At 40.8% G+C, this 11061-nt stretch overlaps 1 long non-coding RNA gene across 1 annotated transcript in view; it reads left to right on the top strand.

The window, feature by feature from the left end:
* Positions 1-925: 925 nt before the first annotated feature.
* The window catches only part of LOC141106475 (uncharacterized), a 62357-nt gene continuing 52221 nt past the window's right edge, over positions 926-11061 (top strand). The window contains exon 1 of the long non-coding RNA XR_012235720.1: positions 926-1169. This is a non-coding gene — a long non-coding RNA (uncharacterized lncRNA). The remainder of the gene's footprint in view (positions 1170-11061) is intronic.

Here is an 11061-nt window from a genome sequence, read left to right as displayed (position 1 = left end):
TTTCTTCTCGTACACCACTAGATGGAACTCGGTTGGCCGCAGTGGAATGTACATCAACACGAGGCTTGAAGTGCAAGCTGGTATCCAGGCGAAGGGAGATGACGTCACTGGGATGCGACACGTTTCCTGAGTGTACAGGCCGTGAATGACATGACGACCGTGCTCTTTCTTCAAAGCTGATTGACAGGGACATGGTCGAGTGGGATATAAAGGGAGGGGAGTGGCTAGTATATAGGATGCACCGTGATTGGATACATCACATCAGACCAAACCCACAGAATATGGAAGGGGCAACGATGTATTAGATAACTTACAGAATTATGACATAAATAAAAACAAAATAACGACACATTAAAAAACATATTAGGAAACGATCACAGGCTAAAAAACTAAGATAACCTGGATTTAAGCATGCAGCAAGTAGAAACAAATGTGACTATGCACATAAGTGGGAGGAAGAGGGAAACGAAAGGAAGGGGGGGGGGGGTTTGTGTGACTGGTCACTGCTATGCACATAGTGCAAGGAGGATGGCATAGAGATATATGCTGATGCATATTAATTATAGTATATTATTGTGGGGAAAATAAATGGAGTAGAGGAGAATGAATAGGGAAATTGTTACTATTAAATAATAATAAAAATAAAGGATAGATAGTGTGGGTATATGTACCGGATGGGAGTAAAGAGAGGTGGTGTGGACAAAGTGAAGAATTAAAATTGTGGTAATGTGGGCAGATGAGGCATAGGAATGGTGAAACCCCCCTCCCCTCCGTTTCATTTCATGAAACACTCAGCCAAGGAGTCGTCATTCCAGGAGAGCGTTCTCCCCCCCAACAGAAAAGGTTGACCAATATACAAACATTATGTCGAAACAAAGTCACCTGAACAATAGTGCCCTTTTCACAAAAACAAAAGATAATTACCTATTTTGTTCTCCTCTTGAAACCACTTAAGACAAGAATAGAGAGAAACTGGTTCTTCAGACAATCAACTCATTGGGAAGCAGAAACCAAAGATATTTACCTGTCCTTGTTGGGTAGATAAAAGACCCACATGCTGACATACACCCTCTGGACGTACACAAATGTGGTAATAAGCAACCACTCTCCATCTCGTTGGACATTGCTGCTAGGACAAATCGATTATACATCCTTACCTTCAAACAGTGGTGAGATACTGACCATATAATTATTGATAATATATTCTCTTCCCAAAATCATAGGAATTGTATCTTACTGTTGTAATGGAATCTTGTAAGTTCTGTAAATAATTGTATTCTATTTTGTATGTATTGCACACTGCCCTCACTGTGCACATGGCACTAATAATGTTTTTAGTACGTCTTTACATTCTTTTGAGTCCTGATTAGAATTAGCCTGCCTATGTAATGCCCCTTGTTACCATAAACGTACAATTGTAATATTAATGTGATACCTACGTAATCATGTGTATAAAAACCTTCAATTGCATCATAATAAAGAGAACAGTTATTTGGAAAGATGCTGAGCATATCTTTTGTATCTGTTCCCTACTGCAGTAGTTATTATTAATTTGGAACCACTAATCAATATGAGGATAGGAGTTGCCTATCATCAAAATGTCCAACTCACGTGGTGAGCTTTGCCTAGGAGGGGCTTTACAGGTGACCCTGAGAATCCGAAACGAGGAGCTTGAGACGATCCGGGAATTTCTGATAATCAGCCGGCTGATGTGATCCTTTTTCTTACATTTGAGTTATCAGACTTCCTTGATCGGTAGGGCATTTTCGGAACAAAGGGTACCCATTTTACTCCCCTTAATCGAACTGTATTGATTGGTGGTTATATGTTATGTTATCACTGTCTACTGTCCATCGAGTGTTATAGATAAGAAAGGGAAGAATAGTGCTGTTCACAGGTATATGTAGTACATCTGCTAGATAAAGTAGTTTAGAGGCAACAGGGTATAGGCACACATAGAGAAGACCGGCCAGTCATTATGGGCATTAAATTAAGTAAGGGAATGAATGGTAAGAGACCCTCAAAAATGCCCAGCGCAAGCGGATCGCTATAATTGAACCAGAGGTGCAGTTCCACCTATACTGAGCTCCTAGATTAATGGTTAAAGTGGACAGGGATCCACAATGGGTAACTGGGTTACCACCAAGGTCCACAGGGACTAAGAATCATGCAGAGTAAACAGCTAGAGAAACAGCTATCTATGTGAGCAGGATGGATCAAGGGTGACAATTAACACTAGACAGAAAGAGACATTTTCATGTTAAGTTGTGGGATGAATTTGGGGTCAGGCATTACAACTAGTAAAGTCAAGAAACAGAGTAATGAGAGTTAAAACAGAATACTTTATATGTTGTCAGAGAGGGAAGATGGTATGAGCACTGTGGCTGCCTGTCTGATCATAGAATCTAGATATAAAGGATATCTGAACAAATTAAGGAAAGCAGAATTTAAGCAGGGAAATATTAAAGAGTTAAAAGAAAGTGAGAGAATGATATGCATGTGTTGTGTACAAATGGGAAAAATGTAAGCGATTTAAGAGATATTTGTGTATGTGTGTGAATGCTGGGACCTTTAGTTCTATCGCTTGTGTGTGTCATGTACGCAGATGTGACCCCCTCCTTTGTGCTCTCCTGAAAGAATGTGGCTGGGATGAGAGGTCAGTGATAAGCTGGAAGGACACCATGCCAATTCCATTTTTTTAGACAAAACATTTATAACAAAATGTTCCGGGTTAACAAATCTAATGATAAACAATGTGATCACAATTATTTTTTTAATCTGTTTTCCAAACATGGTAAAATAAAGGTTACATTTAACCGTGTATTACACATATTGAATATCCTTTGATAGTGGAAACAGTGCACTTAAAAAAGGTAAATTAAGTAAAATTAAGTAATAATGAGTATTCATTTCTAATATGAGTTTAACAATTTTATTGAAACTGGTTTAGACAACCTTTGGTTGGAAATGAAATCCAGGTTAATTGGGAAATTTGTAATGAATGGGATTAGTTTAGATTAAGATAACAATTTTGTAATTTTACATTTATACAATAAGCCCTTATTGAGAGAAAAAAAAAGAGTAAGATGAGGTTGTTATTTGGAATAAAGCTGCCATAATATTTAACAAAGCCAAGATGGATGGGATACATAAGAAGTTTTTCTACCAAAATGAAATTTTAAGGTTTTTGATAATAACTTGATGTGCGGTCCATGATGTAAGAGTTATAATCAATACAATTTAAATTCAACAGACCCATCACATCAAATCCACACACCCTGTTAGAAAAGATGCCACCTGCAGTCAGTTGTTTTATAGTTTTTGATGCTCTCTGGTCCATCATACACAAGGATTGTTGGTCCTTTTGTTTTTATTTATTTTGATTTTTGAAATCCAAAGCAGAATGTGTGGATTGTGAAATGATGTGCCCCTTTTCCTTGTAAGTGCAGTGGCATAAGCAGAATAATATTTTGGATTTATGGACATCTCTCCATGACCACAGGGTATTGTTATAGTTTATTAAGATAAAGTTCAAGAAATAAAACAAACAAAATAAAAAATGAAAAGCAAAAAAAAAGGGAGAAAAATTAAAAATTAGGGTGTTGAAGAAAAAAGAAAAAAAAGGTCCATTGCTTGAATATTGAGAGAGTCCATGAATTCTTTATAATTCATTGTTGTCTATTCAGCATTTCCCCCATAATTCTCCCCCACTAGCCAGCAATTTCAGACTGTGCTTCTGCTATTCACATGCAAGCAAGTATCTCCAGACAATATCTGAAAAACAAAAAGACTCTCCAACAAAACTCATTAGCAAGGTCCTTAAACGTTGTTTGAATTTAAAACAAAGCACTATTTACACGTTTACAGTTTGAAGCTAATTCACCCCCACTGCTAGAGAAGTGTCATTCAAAAACAGATCTGGAGAATGTACATCTTCTGCATTTATGACACCCTGTACCCCCTTCAACTGCTGTAATAATTTATCACGTTCCCCTCTCATCTTGTCATACTCAATTTTCAGGTGGTCATATTTTGTTTTAACTGAGAAAACGGTATCCAAGTCTTGGACCTTTTCTTATTATTATTTTGTTCAGCTCTGTTTTTCATATTAATATCACCTATATTTGACCCGGTGTCTCCTCTCTGGCTATTATCATAGAATATTATCTTCTGATCTTTATGTTTAGTATTTGTCCTAAACAATGTGGCTAAATCAATTTTGACAGCCTGCTCATTTGACTTTCTCCATAAATGGTCTGCTCTCAACAATATGTCTTTTAATTCATGAGGATTTGGGGTAACTAATAAAATATTTTGTTTGATATCTTCATGCAACGCATCTAGAAACATACTCATATGTATCAAGCCACCATGCTCAAATGCAAGATTATTACCGACCAATAATTCCATAATAGTTGCTATCCTGTGTGACAATTCATATGGAGATTCATTTTGCATCTGTTGGATCTTCCCATGAATAGTAACATCAGAACGTACACCATACAAAACACATAATAATTCCAGTAATATGTCCCTTGTCCTCAGAGGCTGAATACAGATCTGTTTAATTCTCATCCAAAGACCACTTCCTATAGAATGTTGTATGACTCTTTCTAAGTCAGATGGGTTGAGATTGTACATATCTCTGACCTGCTGCACGTCACAAAACCATTTTAAAAATCTGTTTAAATCATGGTATGGAACCATTCCTATTTCTTTAAGAATTGCGTCTAATTCTTTTGGTTTCAAAGGCTTCATTACAAGCTGAACTTCACCTGTATTATTATTATTGTTATAAACTGTAGTGGTCACAGTGGGGGCAGCTGGTAATGAATCATCAGATTTAATATGAAGTTCTGTTTCATTTGATAGAAAGTTTGTGTTTGTATTTTGCTGCAGATTGCGGAATCCAAGATTTGATGCATATCTGCATTCCTCTCATTTTACTCTGATAATTCATCACAACGTTTAGATTTCTCAAGCAAAGCTCCCCCAATGGTAACTGCATGCAATTTTAAATTTACTGTCTCGGTGTCTGATTGGTTTTGTAACCTCTCACAAACATTGTTGCTATTATCAACTGCATTCTGTAACTGGGTAATTTCCTCAACCTTACCATTTAAAGAACTTTCCATTGTTAAACAGCAAGATAATAAGCCCTGTATAGTACAACCTTTTCTTTTACTTTCTGAAATTTTGCTATCAAAAACATTTTTCTCTAAAAATTCCTTCATCATCGTCCACGTCTGCTTACATTTTTCTGGAATTTCATAAGGACCGCCATGGCGCTTAATACATTTTAATACCCATCTGTTAACTTTATCAGAACTGACACTAGCTTCACACTGAGTAAGAATTTTGACTATATTACTAATAATTTTTTTTAAAAAAGGAAATATTTTACTCACCGCATTAGTTACTCCTTCAGCTTCCAGTTCAGGTCTTCTGGTACACGACACAGTCCTTTTTTGTTGTTGTTTCCAGTCTCCAGAGAATAATTCTAGGGTTCCCAACTTGTTTAACTTTGTAGATCAGACTCTCTTATGTCACAACCAGACATTAGAGTCACAGCACAGCTTTTGGTTCTTCATCAGACTTCTGTCCACCTTACAGGATTGTTATCACCACCGACTTCTGTTACTAAGTCCGAAAATGCTCTTCTGGTCACTTGAACGGCACCAATGTAGTGATATAGTATGTGTAGTAGTATAGTAGTATCATGGGTATGATAATTAATAAGTACTCTTCCGCAGCAACCCAATTCTTCCAGAGAGATGTACTTTATTGACTTCCAACACAGAACAAAGTCCAAAGTCCACAGATGACAAAAAATCCGACAGAATATATTATTCCGGGTCCCATGTTCCTAGATTTGTGCCTTCTTAGTCATACACAGACAGACGATATTGACTATAGACTGAACACCATGTTGTTATATACACTAGACATTGAATGGCTGAGCAATTTGATTGGCTGTCTCCATTCAGGCCTTTGATATACTTTAGTCTTTCAGACAGACAACAACCCCCAGCCGTGAACAGCTGCAGTCATAAACCGCCCCAATTTGCACTCCCGCATATCAACATCAACAAGTACCCTTAGATATGTGTAATTAGATTAGATTAACAGATACCACCAGAACACCCTTTGAAATGTTCAATTAGGTTAACAGGCAATACCTCACACCTAGGTAGACTTGCATAAGATAAACATGTCAAAGGGACATCAGCTGTTATATTAAAATTGAGTCGAATTGGACAAATCGACCATTGTCAACTGAATTCTAGGTCTGGTTAATATTGTGCTGTATGTGTACATACATATAATAATATAATGTCCCACATAAATCGGTGAACATATTACAACAGCAACCAGGTCTGGCTGTCTACTGTTAACTTAAAAATGACTTGCCCCTCGAGGAAGTTGGGTCACAAGTTCATGGGTCCCTTTTCGGTCAAGAGGAAGATCAATGATGTGACCTATGAGCTTGACTTACCCAATACTCTGAAGGTCCATCCGGACGTCCACGTGTCCTTGCTTAAACCTGTTACTCCCAATTCCTTCCCAGGTCATAATACTGGCCCGCCTGAATCCGTAATTATCAATAATGAGGAAGAGTTTGAGGTGGAAGCAATCCTGGACTGCAGGAAGAGACACAACCAAGTCCAGTACCTAATCAAGTGGAAGGGGTATGGACCAGAAGATAATTCTTGGGAACCGGAAAACAACCTGCACGCTGAAGAACTCTTAAGAGATTTTCGGAATACCCACGCGGATAGACTGGCCCCCAGCTAGGCATCCGGAGGCTGCCCTTAAGGAGGGGGCACTGTCAGAGAGGATCCCAGAGCAGGATTGTCGTTGGGCACTCTAGTGTGCGCCGCTTCACACTGGCTCGTGGTGGCTCGCGCTGGCATGCCCAGACGCGCCGTTGTGTGGGTGCGTGCAGGCGTGCGCGGGCACGCGTGCGCGCACGGTGTTTGGCGCCAATCGCCCTATTTATTCTGCTGGTGCATTGTGCTCGGTGCTGTCCGATCTTCAGCTTCCTGTTCCTGTACTTCCTGTTTACCTGCCTGAACGTCTGATCTCCCTGTGACCCGGCTTGTCTATTGGATTCTCCCTTGCTATCCGCCTGCATCTGACCCCGGTTTGCCTTTGACTTTGAACCTGCCTGATCCCTTGTACCGTGCTGACCGCCTGCTGCCAACCCTGCCTGTGACCTGGACTTTGAATCTGCCTGCTCCTCTGTACTGTGCTGACCGCCTGCTGCCAACTCTGCTTGTGACCGGACCTGCCTGCCCTGCTCCTGCTCTGCACCAGTGAAACTGTGCTACAGCCTGCCAAGTACCTCCCATCTGCTTGCACCAGGATCTTGGGCCTCAGCTTCACAAGTCACCCGCCAGGCTCTCATACCATTCTGCGCTCCCGTGCCTTCTGTTTGCTCTATCTGGGGCTGGGAACCAGATACGTACAGGAGGCCTCCCCCTGCTATATCGGGTTTGTCAGTCAGGTACGTGAAAGTCTGACAGTTACCCAGTGCCCAGTGAAAAAAAATTAACTTCCCTGTCCATGCCTGCTGGACCATGAGTCAGCAGTAATATGCACCTTACTGCTGACCGCCCTGTCCAACGAGGCCAAGACATTGCTTTCCACATGCTGGTAGAGAGTTGGAATGGTCTTCCGTGAAAAGAAATGGCATTTGGGAACCTGCCACTGAGGTACCACACATTCCACAGGGAATGGGGGCAGAGTCTACCAGCTGAAAAGGCAGCAGTTGCAGTGCTAGCAATTTGGCCAAGCTAGTATTCATTCGCTGAGCATGTGGATGGCTGGGACCGAATTTCTTTCGACGGTTTAGCAACTGGGGTAGGGAAATTTGCCTGCTAAAATCTGATGTTGGTGTACTGCTAGCAGATTGGCCGCAAGTACTTGGGATACCTATTTCTATGCCTTCATTCCTCTCAGTGCAGGTTTCTGAGAGGACTGGAGGGTTAGTGGGGTTGGAGATCCCAGCTGATGAGGAGCAAGGAGAGGTCCGCCTTGTTCTTTGATGTGGGTCTTTTAAGTGCTGTTGCCATAGGAAGTCATCATATGTCTGGTCAAGCATGTGGTGCCCAAGCGGCTGCTGTTTTGGCCACTTCAGACATATGTTGCAAACAGCAACGGTTGCAAACAGCCCACACCAAATAACTTTTCAAAATATGCGGGGAGTCAGCAGCACCCTGCACCTGCTTAGCTCTGTGATAGGGTTGCTGCCCTTAACCACTTGCCTACAGGGCACTTTCACCCCCTTCCTGCCCAGACCAATTTTCAGCTTTCAGCGCTCTCACACTTTGAATGACAATTACTCAGTCATGCAACACTGTACCCAAATGAAATTTGCGTCCTTTTTTTCACACGAATAGAGCTTTCTTTTGGTGGTATTTAACCACTAGTGGGTTTTTTATTTTTTGTGCTATAAATAAAAAAAGACTGAAAATTTGGTGACAAAATGCCTTTTTCTTTGTTTCTGTCATAAAATTTTGCAAATTAGCAATATTTCTTCATAAATTTTGGCCAAAATTTACACGACTACATATCTTTGGTAAAAATAACCCTAATTAGTGTATATTATTTGGTTTTTGTGAAAGTTATAGAGTCTACAAGCTATGGTGCAAATCATTGAAAATTGATCACACCTGATCACACCTGATCACACCTGATGTACTGAAGACTTATCTAATTTCATGAGACACTAACAAGCCAGGAAAGTACAAATACCCACAAAATGACCCCATTTTGGAAAGCAGACACCCCAACGTATAATCTATGAGGCATAATGAGTGTTTTGAAAGGTTCATTTTTTTCCAGAAGTTTTTGGAAAATGTGGAAAAAAAATGAAAACGCATTTTTTTCTCCACAAAGTTGTACATTTTTAAGATATTTCCAACACATTGCATGTACATATAAAAAATGACACTCCAAAATACATTCTGCTACTCCTCCTGAGTACTGCGATACCACATGTGTGAGACTTTTACACAGCCTGGCCACACATAGAGGCCCGCCAGGCAAGTAGCACCTTCAGGCGTTCTACAAGCATAAATTACACATCTCATTTCTCAACCACCTATTACAGTTTTGAAGGCCCTGGAGCCCCAGGACAATGGAAACGCCCACAAAATGACTCCATTATGGAAAGCAGACACCCCAATGTATAATCTATGAGGCATAATGAGTCTTTTGAACGGTTCATTTTTTTCCAGAAGTTTTTGGAAAATGTGGAAAAAAAATGAAAACGCATTTTTTTTCCACAAAGTTGTCCATTTTTAAGATATTTCTAACGCATAGCATGTACATAGCAAAAATGACACCCCAAAATACATTCTGCTACTCCTCCTGAGTATGGCGATACCACATGTGTGAGACTTTTACACAGCCTGGCCACATACAGAGGCCCGCCAGAGAAGTAGCACCTTCAGGCATTCTAGGAGCATAAAAACGCCCACAAAATGACCCCATTTTGGAAAGCAGACACCCCAATGTATAATCTATGAGGCATAATAAGTCTTTTGAACGGTTCATTTTTTTCCAGAAGTTTTTGGAAAATGTGGAAAAAAAATGAAAACGCATTTTTTTTCCACAAAGTTGTCCATTTTTAAGATATTTTCAACACATAGCATGTACATAGCAAAAATGACACCCCAAAATACATTCTGCTACTCCTCCTGAGTATGGCGATACCACATGTGTCAGACTTTTACACAGCCTGACCACATACAGAGGCCCACAATTGAAGTAGCACCTTCAAGCATTCTACAAGCATAAATTACACATCTAATTTCCTGACAACCTATTATTTTTGAAGGCCCTTATATTTCTAACACATTGCATTTACATACCAAAAATTACACTCCAAAATAAATTCTATTGAGGAAAGGGTAAAAAAAAGTATTACCTGTGGTTTTAGTAGTGTCCCCAGAGGAGAGAATTGGTGCAGGCAGCAGGCAGCAGGCAGGGATGTGCTTAGCAACAATAGTAATTATCCAGGCAGCAGGCAGGAATATTGTCTATAGTCAGCACAAGGATATCGTCAGCACAGCCAAAGCATTTGTCCATAGAAATTGTCCCGGCACAGACAGCCAACATAATATTGGTCCTGGTACACCGTTACCTCCCTGCACTCATTATTGTACCGCTCTCCAGCCCTTCATAAAGATACTGCGTCTTGCTACAGCTAATTATTTCCATAGTCCAGGTAGCAGGCAGAGGTGTGGTCAGTTTATGCTGCAGGCAGGGGGATGGCGGCAGTAAGTCAGCGGCTGGCTGAGGGCCGCAATCAGGTAAGACCTGTGCACAGGGGCACAGGGGTAGAGGCTTCGACCCACTCAAATCTCTATGAAGCCCCCGGACTCCAGACCCTAATCCAGAAATTACGAAACCCGGAGACAACAAAAAAAATTGTTTTCTCCATCCGGAAAAACATTTCTGGAGCCCCTCACATGTGAGACCCCTGTGTCCTACAGTAGCAGGGCAACAGATCAGTCCAAGCGGTAGGCAAAAAGCAAAGTCCATAAAACAGGCCAGGGTCAGATGATGTGCAAGCAGTCGAAGTGGTAGGAAGAAGCGTAGTTGGTAAAACAGGCCATGGTCAGTTCACATGTAAGCAGTCCAAACATTAGGCAGAAGCATAGTTGGTAAAACAGGCCAGGGTCAGTTCACATGAAAGCAGTCCAAACAGTAGGCAGAAGCGTAGTTGGTAAAACAGGCCAGGGTCGGTTCACATGTAAGCAGTCCAAACGGTTGGCAGAGGCATAGTCAAAAAACAGGCCAGGGTCAGTTCACATAGAAGGCAGTGGAATGGTTATTTGAGGAAGCATGGGAAATGGTCAGCACAGATCATGAAAATGGGGAAGTGGTTAAGAACATGGGCTAATATTTAAGGGATGTGTGATATAGTCTGAAGCATTCACCAATGCAAAGACCGGGTTCAAGGGGACACTGGGAACAATGGTAGCTGGTATCTCTTCGAAATCCTTTACTGCTGCATACTCGACATCTTTTTTGGCGTCTTCGGCCTGCTTC

The sequence above is a fragment of the Aquarana catesbeiana genome, linkage group LG08, assembly GCF_042186555.1.
Source record: "Aquarana catesbeiana isolate 2022-GZ linkage group LG08, ASM4218655v1, whole genome shotgun sequence".
Lineage (NCBI taxonomy): Eukaryota > Metazoa > Chordata > Amphibia > Anura > Ranidae > Aquarana > Aquarana catesbeiana.
This window is presented reverse-complemented; position numbering and strand designations above follow the sequence as displayed.